Raw genomic sequence first — 12,534 nt, 5'->3', positions numbered from 1 at the left:
AACTCTGGGTTAGATCATCAAAATGCCTCTGCTGGATAGACTCCCAGGTTCGGAGCGTTTGTCTAATTTACTCACCACAATCAGAGTGATGTCAAATAATAATAATTGTGCCTTGGCAGGGTGATGTAATGGCCCTGTAAATACATGCTGGAGCAAACTTTTCCAACTTAATTGGAGATTTCTGCCAGGGCCATTGTAACTAAAAACATAGTGGTCAATGCCATGGGACACTTGACAATATTATTTAACGGTGGTTTCCCGTCACTTGTGATCTCATCTGTCCTGAGGAACCACAATTCACCCAGCTGCCAATGTGGATCTGATCATTTGGATTCAGGTGCTACAAGCTGTTGAAGTTTTAGCTTTTATCTCTCTCCCACCCCCACCCCCCACATGCATGCGACTCTAATTTAGACAAGACAGGATTAAGGAGACATCAGTTTCCAGTCAGCCAAGGAAGCGTTCATTGTATCAAGTCATAACCGGCCATATGTTGTTTCATCAGCAAACTGTATTGTAGGCCCATTTCTCAAAGAGGCTAGGGATAAGCTCTGGGATAAGCGGATTCCAGAGCTTATGAATTCAAATAAACTTTGACGCTGGGCAGCTTTTAAAAGACGAGGCAGAGGTGAGAGAGGGTGTGTGAAAATCGCATTGTGGGGTGGGGGAAGGAGAAGAATGAAGTAGCGCGGTAGGCTGTTTTCATTTGATCTCATTAACCCTCTCTGGCCCACCTAGGGATTAAGGCAGGCATAGCTAACATAGTGCCCTCTGGAAGTTTAGATCCCATCAGTCCCATCCATGATGACCAACTGTCAAGGATGATGGGAGTTGTAGTCTGGTAACATCTAGAGAGCAACAAGAAGGTGGAGCAGACTGGGAGGCGGAGGTGTCAGCAGAAGTGGTGACAGGGTTTAGTGAGCAGGAAGAGGCTGTGGCAGAGAGCAGTTCAGACTCTGGAGTCTGAAGGGGAGGGTGGCCAAGAGGCAGAGCGAAGATAGGCTTCCTGAAGAATCCAGGGAACCCGCCCCCCTCCTGCTGCGATCAGATCTCCCTGTCCCCTGGTCTCCTAGAACTTGCAGATAAATGAAAAAGGCAGAGCAGGTGGGGGTTGGGCACAGACACAGCCTGAGACTGCACAAGAAAGACCCCAGAGAGGAGGATTCCTAGTGGGCACTGGGAAGGTGGGGGCCTTCAGTCCTCTCAACTGCTTCATCGGGGCATGAAAGAGTTATTGAGACCACTAGCCCAGGAACTGTGGTTGGTTTCCTTGAATAAAGAGTTGGATTTCCCTAACTTTGGTTGATTTATTGTTGCTGACCTGAGCCTGACTCCAGCCCTGACACCGCAGCTCCCTTGACCAAAGCAGGCAGCTGCAGCCGCGGCTATGCATGTGGAAGGGGCATTGATAATCATCAGAAGAGGGAGGGAGGGAGGGAGATGGGTGCTGCCCATGGCTTCCCCCACCTGCAGCTCCTCTGATTATTGTTCAAGGCAGCCCAGTTGAGAACCACTGACCTAAAGAATCTGTAAAACAACTTTTGAAGCAGTTACAAAAGAGACGTGAAAACCAGGTTTTGACTGTGGTAGTAACTTACTACTTGTTAAGGAATTATATTGGATAAAATATGCTTACTTGAGATTTCACTTGAAAGCAATACATTAGTGGGGAATATGTTTCAGAGATGCAGCGTGTTAGTGGTTTTGGTATGTTATAATTAGGCTTTGAGGGGCTGTATATTTAATTTCTGTAATAGCTTGGTATTGAATTGATGAAACATCGAGCTAAATCTGTAAATGCGGCAAATGTTGACTGTCTTGGATGGGTGGGTAGAAGCGTCCAAGTGGTGACACTTTTAACTTTGAATCACCTTGTGAAATTAGCAGCAGCTCTGGCTATTGGGACAGAAACTAACCACCAGGTGGCACTCTGTACTTAAACACAGAGCAAATGGGTTGCTACCAACAATTAGGTATCCATGCTTAAAAACAGACTTTTCGGTTTGCAAGGCTGCCATCTACCACATTGGGCCATTGCCACATAGATATCACAACTGTCGTCAAACAAATCCAATATTAATGTAATGAATGAGTGTGTGTGTGTGTGTGTGTGTGTGTGTATCTGCTTAAAATTCACCCAATATTGTATATAAAACACCACCAAGTAAGCAAAGAAATTTGTTTCCAGGTAGAAGTGCGTAAGGTTACAGCCTGACTTGGGTTGTGTATAGACATGTACAGGGTTGGGGCGCATGTATCGCCTCTGGTCCCAAGGCAGAGAGAATCAGCTGCACTTCTTATTCTTGTGGTTCTGACAGCAGCCTGTGTTTATGTCCTTAGGCTGCATCTGTGTGCTCAGTTCTGTTGAAATGACCAAGATGATTTCTTTTTCCTGGTTTAATGTATTCCAGAGCCAGAGTGCCTTAGACAGGCTTGGTGGCAGCAGTTTCTGTTAAGTGTCGAATGTCCTGGGTCAGATTTTTTAAACATATTTTTTTAGCTTTATTTTGTGGGAGGGGTGCTGCAGAGTGGTGTGTTGTCCAGCATGTGCCTCTGGGCAAATTAAGATGGCGGGTGAATGAGTGCAACCCATACTGTGCTTTGTGGTGCCCAAATATCAACAAAGTTTCCTGAAAACAAAAAGTAAGTTTGCAATGGCAGCGGGGCAGAGAGATCTGGCACCTGGCACAAAAGTTCCTTTAAGCAGAGGCTTGACAACCATATGTCAGGAGTGCTCTGATGGTGTTTCCTGCTTGGCAGGGGGTTGGACTCGATGGCCCTTGTGGTCTCTTCCAACTCTATGATTCTATGATTCTATGATTCTATGATTCTAGGTAGTAACGAGACAACTGAAAATGTGATGTTTGCCCAAGCTTTCGCCCACATCTAATTCTTAGGATTTGAATTTATTATCAGTCAAAAGCTTCTTGCTCCTGTTTCTGCATTAGTTTCGTTGTAATGTTCCAAAAATTTGTTTCAATACTCTTCTGTTGTTTCTAATAAACAGCTGCAATCTGCTTTGGGGACCAGTTTGCTGTGGAAGTGAGATACAAATACAGTGGTACTTCAGGTTACATACGCTTCAGGTTACATACGCTTCAGGTTACAGACTCCACTAACCCAGAAATATTACCTTGGGATAATAACTTTGCTTCAGGATGAGAACAGAAATTGTGCGGCGGCGGCGTGGCAGTGGGAGCCCCCATTAGCTTAAGTGGTGCTTCAGGTTAAGAACAGTTTCAGGTTAAGAACAGGCCTCCAGAACAAATTAAGTTCTTAACCTGAGGTACCACTGTACCGTATTTCACTGCATACCGGTTGCCACCATGTAATAGTCACACACCCCTTTTTTGGGCCCTAAAATTGGTCCCAGAGCGTTCCCCACATAATAATCACACAGGTAATTCTGAGGTGAGCTGGGGATTGGCATGGGGGCTCCTGGCGGCTCCTGAGGCAGTGAGGGCTCATTGGCTTGCCAGACTGAGAGGACGTACAGTAGCTGGAGGAGGCAAGGCAAAGCCAGGCACGTTACCGCCACCTTCGGCTGAACAGTCGAGAGGCAAGGAGGTGGTATGGGCTCTGGGCTCCTGCTTTAAACTGGCACCATTGGCTTTCACTTGGACCTGGCCAAGAAGCAGAGGTAGCTGGAGGAGGCAAGGTGAGGCTGCTAATGTTGCTCCTGTTGCCGCTGCTGCTGCTGCTGCTCACCTTGGGCTCTCGCTCTGGTACGCAGCCAAGAAGGGGAAGCAGCAAGCGATCAACCACCTTGGCCATCCGTCTGCAGCCCCTTCCTCCACCTCTGCCCCGTAATTTACTGCATAATAGTCACACGCCCCTTTCTGGGAAAGGAAAAATGGGCACAAACTGTGTGACCATTAAGCGGTCAAGTACGGTATCTCATGGAATCATAGAATTGTAGAGTTGGAAGAGATCACCCGAGGGTCACCCAGTCCGAGTCTCAGCTAAAGCACCCATGACAGATGGCCATCCAATCTCTACTTAAAAACCTCTCCAATGAAGGAGAGACCACAACCTCCCAAGGCAGTTCTCTCCCCTTAATCTAGAACAGGCTTCCTCAACTTCGGCCCTCTAGATGTTTTGAGACTACAATTCCCATTATCCCTGACCACTAGTCCTGCTAGCTAGGGATCATGGGAGTTGTAGGCCAAAAACATCTGGAGGGCCAAGTTTGAGGAAGCCTGATCTAGAAGGTAAATTGATACTGGACATTGTGTTCCCCTTAGTAAATGAACACTTCAAGCTCCCTTCCATCCAAGCAGCTATTTTGTTTTTGCAATAAGCATGTGTGTTTTTTATGTCTGGAAAAAACAGTTGTTTCCTAATTTTCTTTGCAAGTATGGGTGAGATCTGTTGACCTCTGCACATTGTGAGCAGCTACCAAAAGTCCTTTTCCCTTCAAAAACAGGGCAGTTGCTCAAAATAAAACTATTACAGCATTAGACTTTAAAAACAACTTGTCCTTATCTCACCCTTGTGCTTACAACACTGCTATCAGAGAGCTTGATGTAGCGCAGTGCACAATAGAAGAATGTCAGTCGCCAATGGGTAGGCCACACACACACACATACAAAGGGGCCTGATTGTCAGGATTATTTTATTTTTATTTTTACTCCTCCCTTTCAAATAAAAATTAGCCATGGTGGCTTCCACAAGATTCATCAAATGCAATAGATACAGGAATGTAAGCTAAAGCAGGCTGAGAGAGACTTGTTCTGACATCCTTTACCTTTTCTGACAGAAGTGTCTTTCTGGGAATTTTTCTCCACCTCAGGCAACAGTCCACAAACTTCACAAATAGTGTTTCCATGGGGGGAACTGTTGCTTTTATGTTGGCTGCTGCTTCTTTTTTCAGCTGGAACTCACCAGAACTCGGTTCTGGAACTTCTCCGGTGGGTGCCTGAGGTGTTCATGGTGAGTTCCGGCACCTCTTTTTCTAAAAAAATAGCACTGGTTGACAGTACATGCAGCCTGAGCTGTGAACCAAGGAGGAATAGGGCTAGCCCAGTTTTGCTGCCCTCCCATCCCAGATCAAGGCACATAGTACCCACGGCTGGCCAAGTTATGTTGACACCTGAGGCAGTATATCTCGCAAATTCCTCTTTCCTTCTGTGGCAGTCAAAATTAATAATAATAATTAAAAAAACAACAACTAAGCAGCAATTTTCTGCCATTTAGGACATCCTAAATCAAGTACCTAAGGGACACAGGTGGCGCTGTGGGTTAAACCGCAGAGCCTAGGACTTGCCGATCAGAAGGTCGGTGGTTCGAATCCCTGTGACGGGGTGAGCTCCCGTTGCTCGGTCCCTGCTTCTGCCAACCCAGCAGTTCGAAAGCACGTCATGTGCAAGTAGATAAATAGGTTACATTCTCTGGCGGGAATGTAAACAGCATTTCCGTGCGCTGCTCTGGTTTCGCCAGAAGCGGCTTAGTCATGCTGGCCACATGACCCGGAAGCTCTCTGCGGCCAAACGCCGGCTCCCTCGGCCTATAGAGCGAGATGAGCACGCAACCCCAGAGTTGGTCACGACTGGACCTAATGGTCAGGGTTCCCTTTACCTTTAAATCAACTACCTAAGGCAACTGCTTTACTTTGTCTAATGGTAGGGCCTGCCCTTTCAGCTTGTCTGATAGCCATAGGAGTGGGAATTTCTGGGGAGGCACATTATTGTCTTCTGTCAAAAAGCCATCTACCTTCAGCATGTAAAAAATCTCACCCTCTGATTTTACAAGTTCTGATATTGCTTTTAAATTCTATCGTCATTGTGTATGGCATGTTTGTGTTTTAGTATTGTTCTTCGCCACCACTGTGGAAAGGCAGAATATAATTCTGAATGACGTAGAAATAAGCCAGTAAATCTTGCCAGCTGCCTTTTGAAAAAGTTCACCAAAGTTCTCCAGTACATCGGATTTGAGCATGTCAGAGGGAAGGGAGGGGAAGAGGCAAAACGTAAGAGTCAACCATCTGTTACATTCTTGTGCATATAATAATCAGGCATATCATGGGAGTGGCACATTTCTGCATTCCGCCTAGAGAATGCCTCACAGCTTCCCCACTGCACATACATTTCTGGAATCTATCCTTTCAGAGCTGTCGCTAAACTGCTTGAACAACAGTCTTCCCTTCGGTTGCCTCACAAAAAGTTATTGATGGCTTCTGGGTTGGGAAACTGAACGTCGTAAATGTTTGGAGGCAATTCCTGAAGATCATTCTCTTTGATATCATTCAGGGGACCTGCTAATTATTCACCCTTCCAAAAAAGAAAGAGCATTTTTAATGCTGCTGTTAGGCAGCGAGACCCTGGAAAGGGTGTCCAGGGTGGGGGTGGGAGAGGAGAAATTTCACCCCATTCATATTTTTCAGGGAGCTTACCTAATTTGCTCCCCCCAAAACAAGATGCAAAATGAAACACAGCCCTCTGCTGAAATTTGCATTTATCCAAATTTTGTAATTCTTCAGCCAAGTAATGGGTACAAAATTGCACATATTATGCATACAGTGGTACCTCGGGTTACATACACTTCAGGTTACATACGCTTCAGGTTACAGACTCCGCTAACCCAGAAATAGTACCTCAAGTTAAGAACTTTGCTTCAGGATGAGAACAGAAATTGCGTGGTGGTGGCGCGGCAGCAGTGGGAGGCCCCATTAGCTAAAGTGGTGCTTCAGGTTAAGAACAGTTTCAGGTTAAGAACGGACCTCCGGAATGAATTAAGTAGGTAACCAGAGGTACCATTGTATATACTAACAGGGCTGGGGCTCAGCAGCCACAGTCTCCTCCTCCTCACCCACCCTCCAGCAGCCACGACAAGCTGCCTAAGGGAGGAGGCCAGCAGTGGCAGCCATGGAGAGGTCATAGGATGTTCCTTTGCAGCAACTGCAGCTGCATCCACCGTCGCTCAGGACAGGCGCCGGCTCATCCTCCACCCTGAGCTTGGCAGTGGCGTCATTGGCAGGGAAAATGGGACATTCCAGAAGATGGGATGACTTTTGTAATTCTGGGACTGTCCCTGGAAAATTGGGGCACTTGAAGTGTATGCAATATATGTGTATGGGGGGGGGACCTAAATCGCATACAGTCACCACTCATTCTAACTGGAGCATGTGTTTATGAAAATCTAGCTCAGGGGTCCCCAAACTAAGGCCTGCGGACCAGATAAGGCCCAAGGGACTTGTTTATCTGGCCCGCGGAGACCCCCGCTGCCCACTCTTACCAGCACTGCGCTGCGCAGCTGCCCACTTCCAGGTCGGAGGAGCACCAGAAACAGCTTGTGTGCATGTGCATACGTTATTTGCACATGCGCAAGCATTATTTCCGGTGCACATCCGGGTTAGAGGAGGCCCCTAGCACAAGCTATTTCCGGTGCTCCTCCAACCCGGAAGTGCGCCGGAAATAGTGTGTGCGCATGCGTATGGGCACATGCTCCCCCCCCCCCGGCCCGCTGAGCTATCGGTGCTGGAGACACCAGCCCAAGGCGCAGTAAGTTTGCTGACCTCTGGTCTAGCTCCTTGGACACAAAACACCTTTCACTTAGCATGTTATAACTGAGGGGTTTTTCTTTCTATCTTTGGAATGCAACTTCCCCACCAACACCACGTGAAAAGATAGGAGTTTTACCACATCCTGTAGAACTGCCGTTTTAATGATGCTCTGGTCTTCATATATCTCCACAGATAAGTGGCTGTGTTATCTCTAATGTCGTCGCTTAATGGAAGTGGTTTCAAACAGTTAGTTCGGAGAAAGGGAGTTGGGGAGATGGATGGAAATAGCTCTGGGTTGTTTTCTGTAACTTCATTTGAAATGAGTTATAGCTGCTTGGTGTGATTTAGGATATGGCTGTTTTAAGCATCTGGCTCCTGCTTGGGGCTTCAAGTCTAGGAAGAAGCAGTAGCTGGTCTGATTCATCATATCTTCTGTTTCTCCCATGTTTGACGCTGGCTGTGAGTCAGGCTTTCTAAGAAGTGCCTCTCAGACAGATGATCATGGCATCTATTACTGCCTTATGGGAGATGTCTGGTATTCTGATGCCATGCCTGGGTAGAGTTAGCTTTGTCTGCCCCAGGCACCTGAAACATAGAAGGATCGGTGCAGACGTAGAGCTGTTTATAAATCCACATACACAGCATTAAACGAAAGCAATTGGGGGTGAAGAAAGGAAGGAAGGAAGGAAGGAAGGAAGGAAGGAAGGAAGGAAGGAAGGAAGGAAAGGCACTGGGTGTGGAATGAACCGCAGACCCTCCAGGTGTCCCTCTTTTCCAGGGACAGTCCCGGATTCACAGAAGCCTTCCTGATTTCTGATCTGATCCTGCTTTTCCTTAGGATGTCCCTGTTTTCATATGAGAAATGTTAGAGTTATCCAACCCCCGAGCCATCTGAAGGCAGCCCTGTATAGGGAAGTTTTAAAACGTTTAATGCTTTACAGTGGTACCTCGAGTTACAAACACTTCAGGTTACAGACTCTGCTAACCCAGAAATATTACCTCGGGTTAAGAACTTTGCTTCAGGATGAGAACAGAAATCAAGTGGCGGCCTCGGGAGGCCCCATTGGCTAAAGTGGTACCTCAGGTTAAGAACAGTTTCAGATTAAGAACGGACCTCCAGAACGAATTAGTTCTTAACCTGAGGTACCACTGTATTGAGTTTTTAAATATGTTGGAAGCTGCCCAGAGTGGGTGGAGTATAAATAGTAAATTTATTGTTATTATTATCATGGAATAGGACGTCCCTATTTTCACTAGAGAAATGTTGGCGGGTATGGGGCTGCACTGTTAAGAATCTTTCACCAGTGCTGAACTGAATTAATAATTACAACAGGCCTAATTTATGACCTACTATGTTGAACACAGAGATGCAGGTGGAGCTGTGGGTTAAACCACAGAGCCTAGGGCTTACTGGTCAGCAGTTTGAATCCCCACGACGGGGTGAGCTCCTGTTGTTTGGTCCCAGCTCCTGCTCACGTAGAAGTTCAAAAGTACATCAAAGTGCAAGTAGATAAACTTCCCAGCGGGAAGGTAAACGGTGTTTCCGTGTGCTGCTCTGGTTTGCCAGAAGCGGCTTAGTCATGCTGGCCACATGACCCGGAAGCTGTATGCCGGCTCCCTCGGCCAATAAAGCGAGATGAGTGCTGCAACCCCAGAGTCATCTGCGACTGGACCTACCTTTACCTGTGTTGAACACAGTCCACCAGCCAACAACCCCCCAGGCACTAAAACTAAGAGGCTCCTTTTCAGTCTTTAGTGGGCTGCCATAGATGGCTGATGGACTGCTTTTCACTCGTCAAATGACAAGTCATGCAGGCCTTGGTCAGAATGCAAAACCAGTTGCTAAAGCAGCAATGAATCCCAAATGAATCTGACTCTCAACTTTAGTGTGATGAATTCAGGAAAAAGATGCCATGTAAATTCTGAATATCTTTGTATAACAGCTAAGGTTAAGCACCTAATGCATGAGTCCCTATGTTTTTGTTGTTGATGTGTATGTATATATATATTTCAGCATCTCAGTTTAATACAAATTGAATTAGTGCACTAGCAGCAAGAACAATGTAGACTTTGTTTCTAGAGAGAGCAAACAGTACAATTAGCATATGAATACTTTTTTATTTTTACTCCATAATAAACAGAGCAAAATGTAGGATTTATTTATCATGCCCCCCCCCCTCCAATAATCTATGACATGGATAAAATCACTTGCTTCTTAAGACTTTTACATAATAGGAGGATATTTTATTATGCTGTTAATGTCATAATTTGGATAGCTACTAACAAGTGACAATTTGGATGTCAAGATGGGTGCCTGGGGCTGCGGTTTACTGGCACAACCTGTTGCTGAATAAATGGAAATCAGAAGATCTATAAGTAATGCTCTTTCACTTTTGCAAACTTTGTCAACAATATAGGCATTTGAATTAGGCTCGCAAATACAAACTAGCTAGACGGGACTGAAGCACCCTAATCCAGCAATTTGTTATGGAAATGGTGCCTTCGGGGGGAAGGAAGGTTGGAAATTAAACATTTTTTTAAAAAAAGTAATATTTGTTTAAATTATTATTTTTAAAAGGTTGTGTGTGATTTATAGAAATTTCAATTGATACCTCAGGCAGTACAGCATGAGATTCTTAATCTTGGGGTCATGGCTTTGAGCCCCACCTTGGGCAAAAGGTTCCTGCATTGCAGGCGGCTGGACTAGATGACTTTTGGGTCCCTTCCAAGTCTACAATTCTACGACATTTCAACAGCATATACAGTGGTACCTCGGGTTACATATGCTTCAGGTTACAGACTCCGCTAACCCAGAAATATTGCTTCAGGTTAAGAACTTTGCTTCAGGATGAGAACAGAAATTGTGCTCTGGCAGCACAGTGGCAGCAGGAGGCCCCGTTAGCTAAAGTGGTGCTTCAGGTTAAGAGCAGTTTCAGGTTAAGAACGGACCTCCGGAACAAATTAAGTACTTAACCCGAGGTACCACTGTAGTGGATTTTCTTCAGGCACACTAGGGTTGCTTCCAGACAGCACGCTTATTGAACATTTATCCTGATCCAATGGCACATAGTTTGCATAGAGGTTAGACAACATTGGCTATTCACTGAGCATTTGTTCTGATTTATTTGCAGAGGGGTTAGACCAGTGCCTTTTTTCTAGAAAAAAAGGGTGTTGGTACGCTTGCGCTACTTGTGGAGAGGGACTCATGTGCTCCAGCCAGCCCCAGGGTGTGGTGACAGCAGTGGCCAACCCCGGAGGGCCTTTCCTCATGCCATGGCTCCCCATGAGGCTGAGCGTCTTCACGTGGGACAGGGGGAGGAAGGTATAGTCCAGTGGGAACTTTTGAGGGAGAAGCAGGTTTGTTGTATAAGAGCACCAAATAAATTTTAATTCTGCAGCCTGAGTTTGTGACCTCCAAAAACAGTAATAATCTGGAAGCACCCTAGTACTTTTCCTGTGGAATTGGCGTCTTCTATACATTATCTTATTTTAGAGAATCCAGACGACACCTTTTTGAAACTGGATAAGACTTATTTCTGAGTAGACATGTTTAGACAATTCACTTTGATAATTCACTTTTTGATAACACGGGAAGAGACTTTTGAGGAATGGGGCATCTCAGCCACATGGAGGACAATGCTGGATAATTTTATTCTACTCTAGCTGTTCTGGTGTGGAAGCAACCGTGTTTTCCCTTTCAGAGTCATTTAGTGGTGCGAGGCATTGTTTTTGCACAATTAGCTGGAATATGAAATATTAATTGAAATAGTGTATCTGAGAACAGAGGAGTTAATCTCCACTATACCAACTAGTGTGGTTCAGTGGTTAGAGTGGGGAGACCCGAGTTCAAATCCTCACGCCACCACAAAGCTTAATTGGGACTGGTTACTATTTCTCAGCCTAATTTACCTTGCATAATTGTTATGAAGGGCATAAGGCAGGGACAGTGTACACTGCCCTGAGCAACTTTAGGGAAGGATAATAATTACTAGTCTTGGTATAGCTCAGCAGAACAAGTGAGTTTTGTGGAGCAATTTACATGCGGCAGAAGCTGTTCCCGGGATAGGGTGTGACATCTGAGTAGGAATAATGACAGTGGGGGAAAGGGAGCAAAGCTTATGTGTAATAACAATCATTGCCTAATAGACATGGGCATTGTATAGTCCAGTGGGAATCCACTGGTTGTTTTTTCTCAAACATTTTGATTTGAAATCAGCAACTTATGTCCAAATTTGAAAATAACAGAGGAGAGTTTATGTGGGTATTTGTGTTTGGGTTCATGGCACAATGGTGAATTCAGTATAGCTCTGTTTACAGAACTGAGGTCACAAAGGATTACAGTAGTACCTCTAGTTACGAACTTAATTCGTTCCGTAGGTCCGTTCTTAACCTGAAATTGTTCTTAACCTGAGGTGTGCTTTTGCTAATGAGGCCTCTTGCTGCCGCTGCGCTGCCAGCACATGATTTCTGTTCTCATCCTGGGGCAAAGTTCTCAACATGAGGTAACTCTTCCAGGTTAGCCGAGTTTGTAACCTGTGGCGTTTGTAACTCGAGGTACCACTGCATCTGTCATATAGGACGTGGCTGCCTTTGACATACAAGTGGTTGCTACAAACTGCTATCCTTATTTCACTTCTGAAGCACATACAAAATGTTTATAGGAACAATTATCGTCGTAGTTGGTTACTTCAGGGCATAGCCTTTCCTGATTTGCAAATCACTCGCCACTTTTTTTACAACTCACCCAAGCTTTTTCGTGTTCCTCAGCAAAGGCCTTTCCCTAATATCTCCGCAACTGTTTTTTCAACTTACACTTAAGCCTACAGGTAATCTGCAATGGTAGCAATTATAATTTAATGGTTAACAAAAGCCCCATTAATCATCATGGAATTCATTGCACTGATCCTGACCATGTCTCAACAAGATAACAGGCAAAACATATAAACATCTCCAATGTTTCTAAGTCGATTTGTTCACTGTTGACTTCTTAGGAAGAAGGAATAACAAAAAGAAAGACATTACTAAGCATGTTT

Source organism: Podarcis vaucheri, assembly GCF_965113315.1.
Source record: "Podarcis vaucheri genome assembly, chromosome: 1".
Lineage (NCBI taxonomy): Eukaryota > Metazoa > Chordata > Lepidosauria > Squamata > Lacertidae > Podarcis > Podarcis vaucheri.
Note: the sequence above shows the minus strand (reverse complement) of the source record.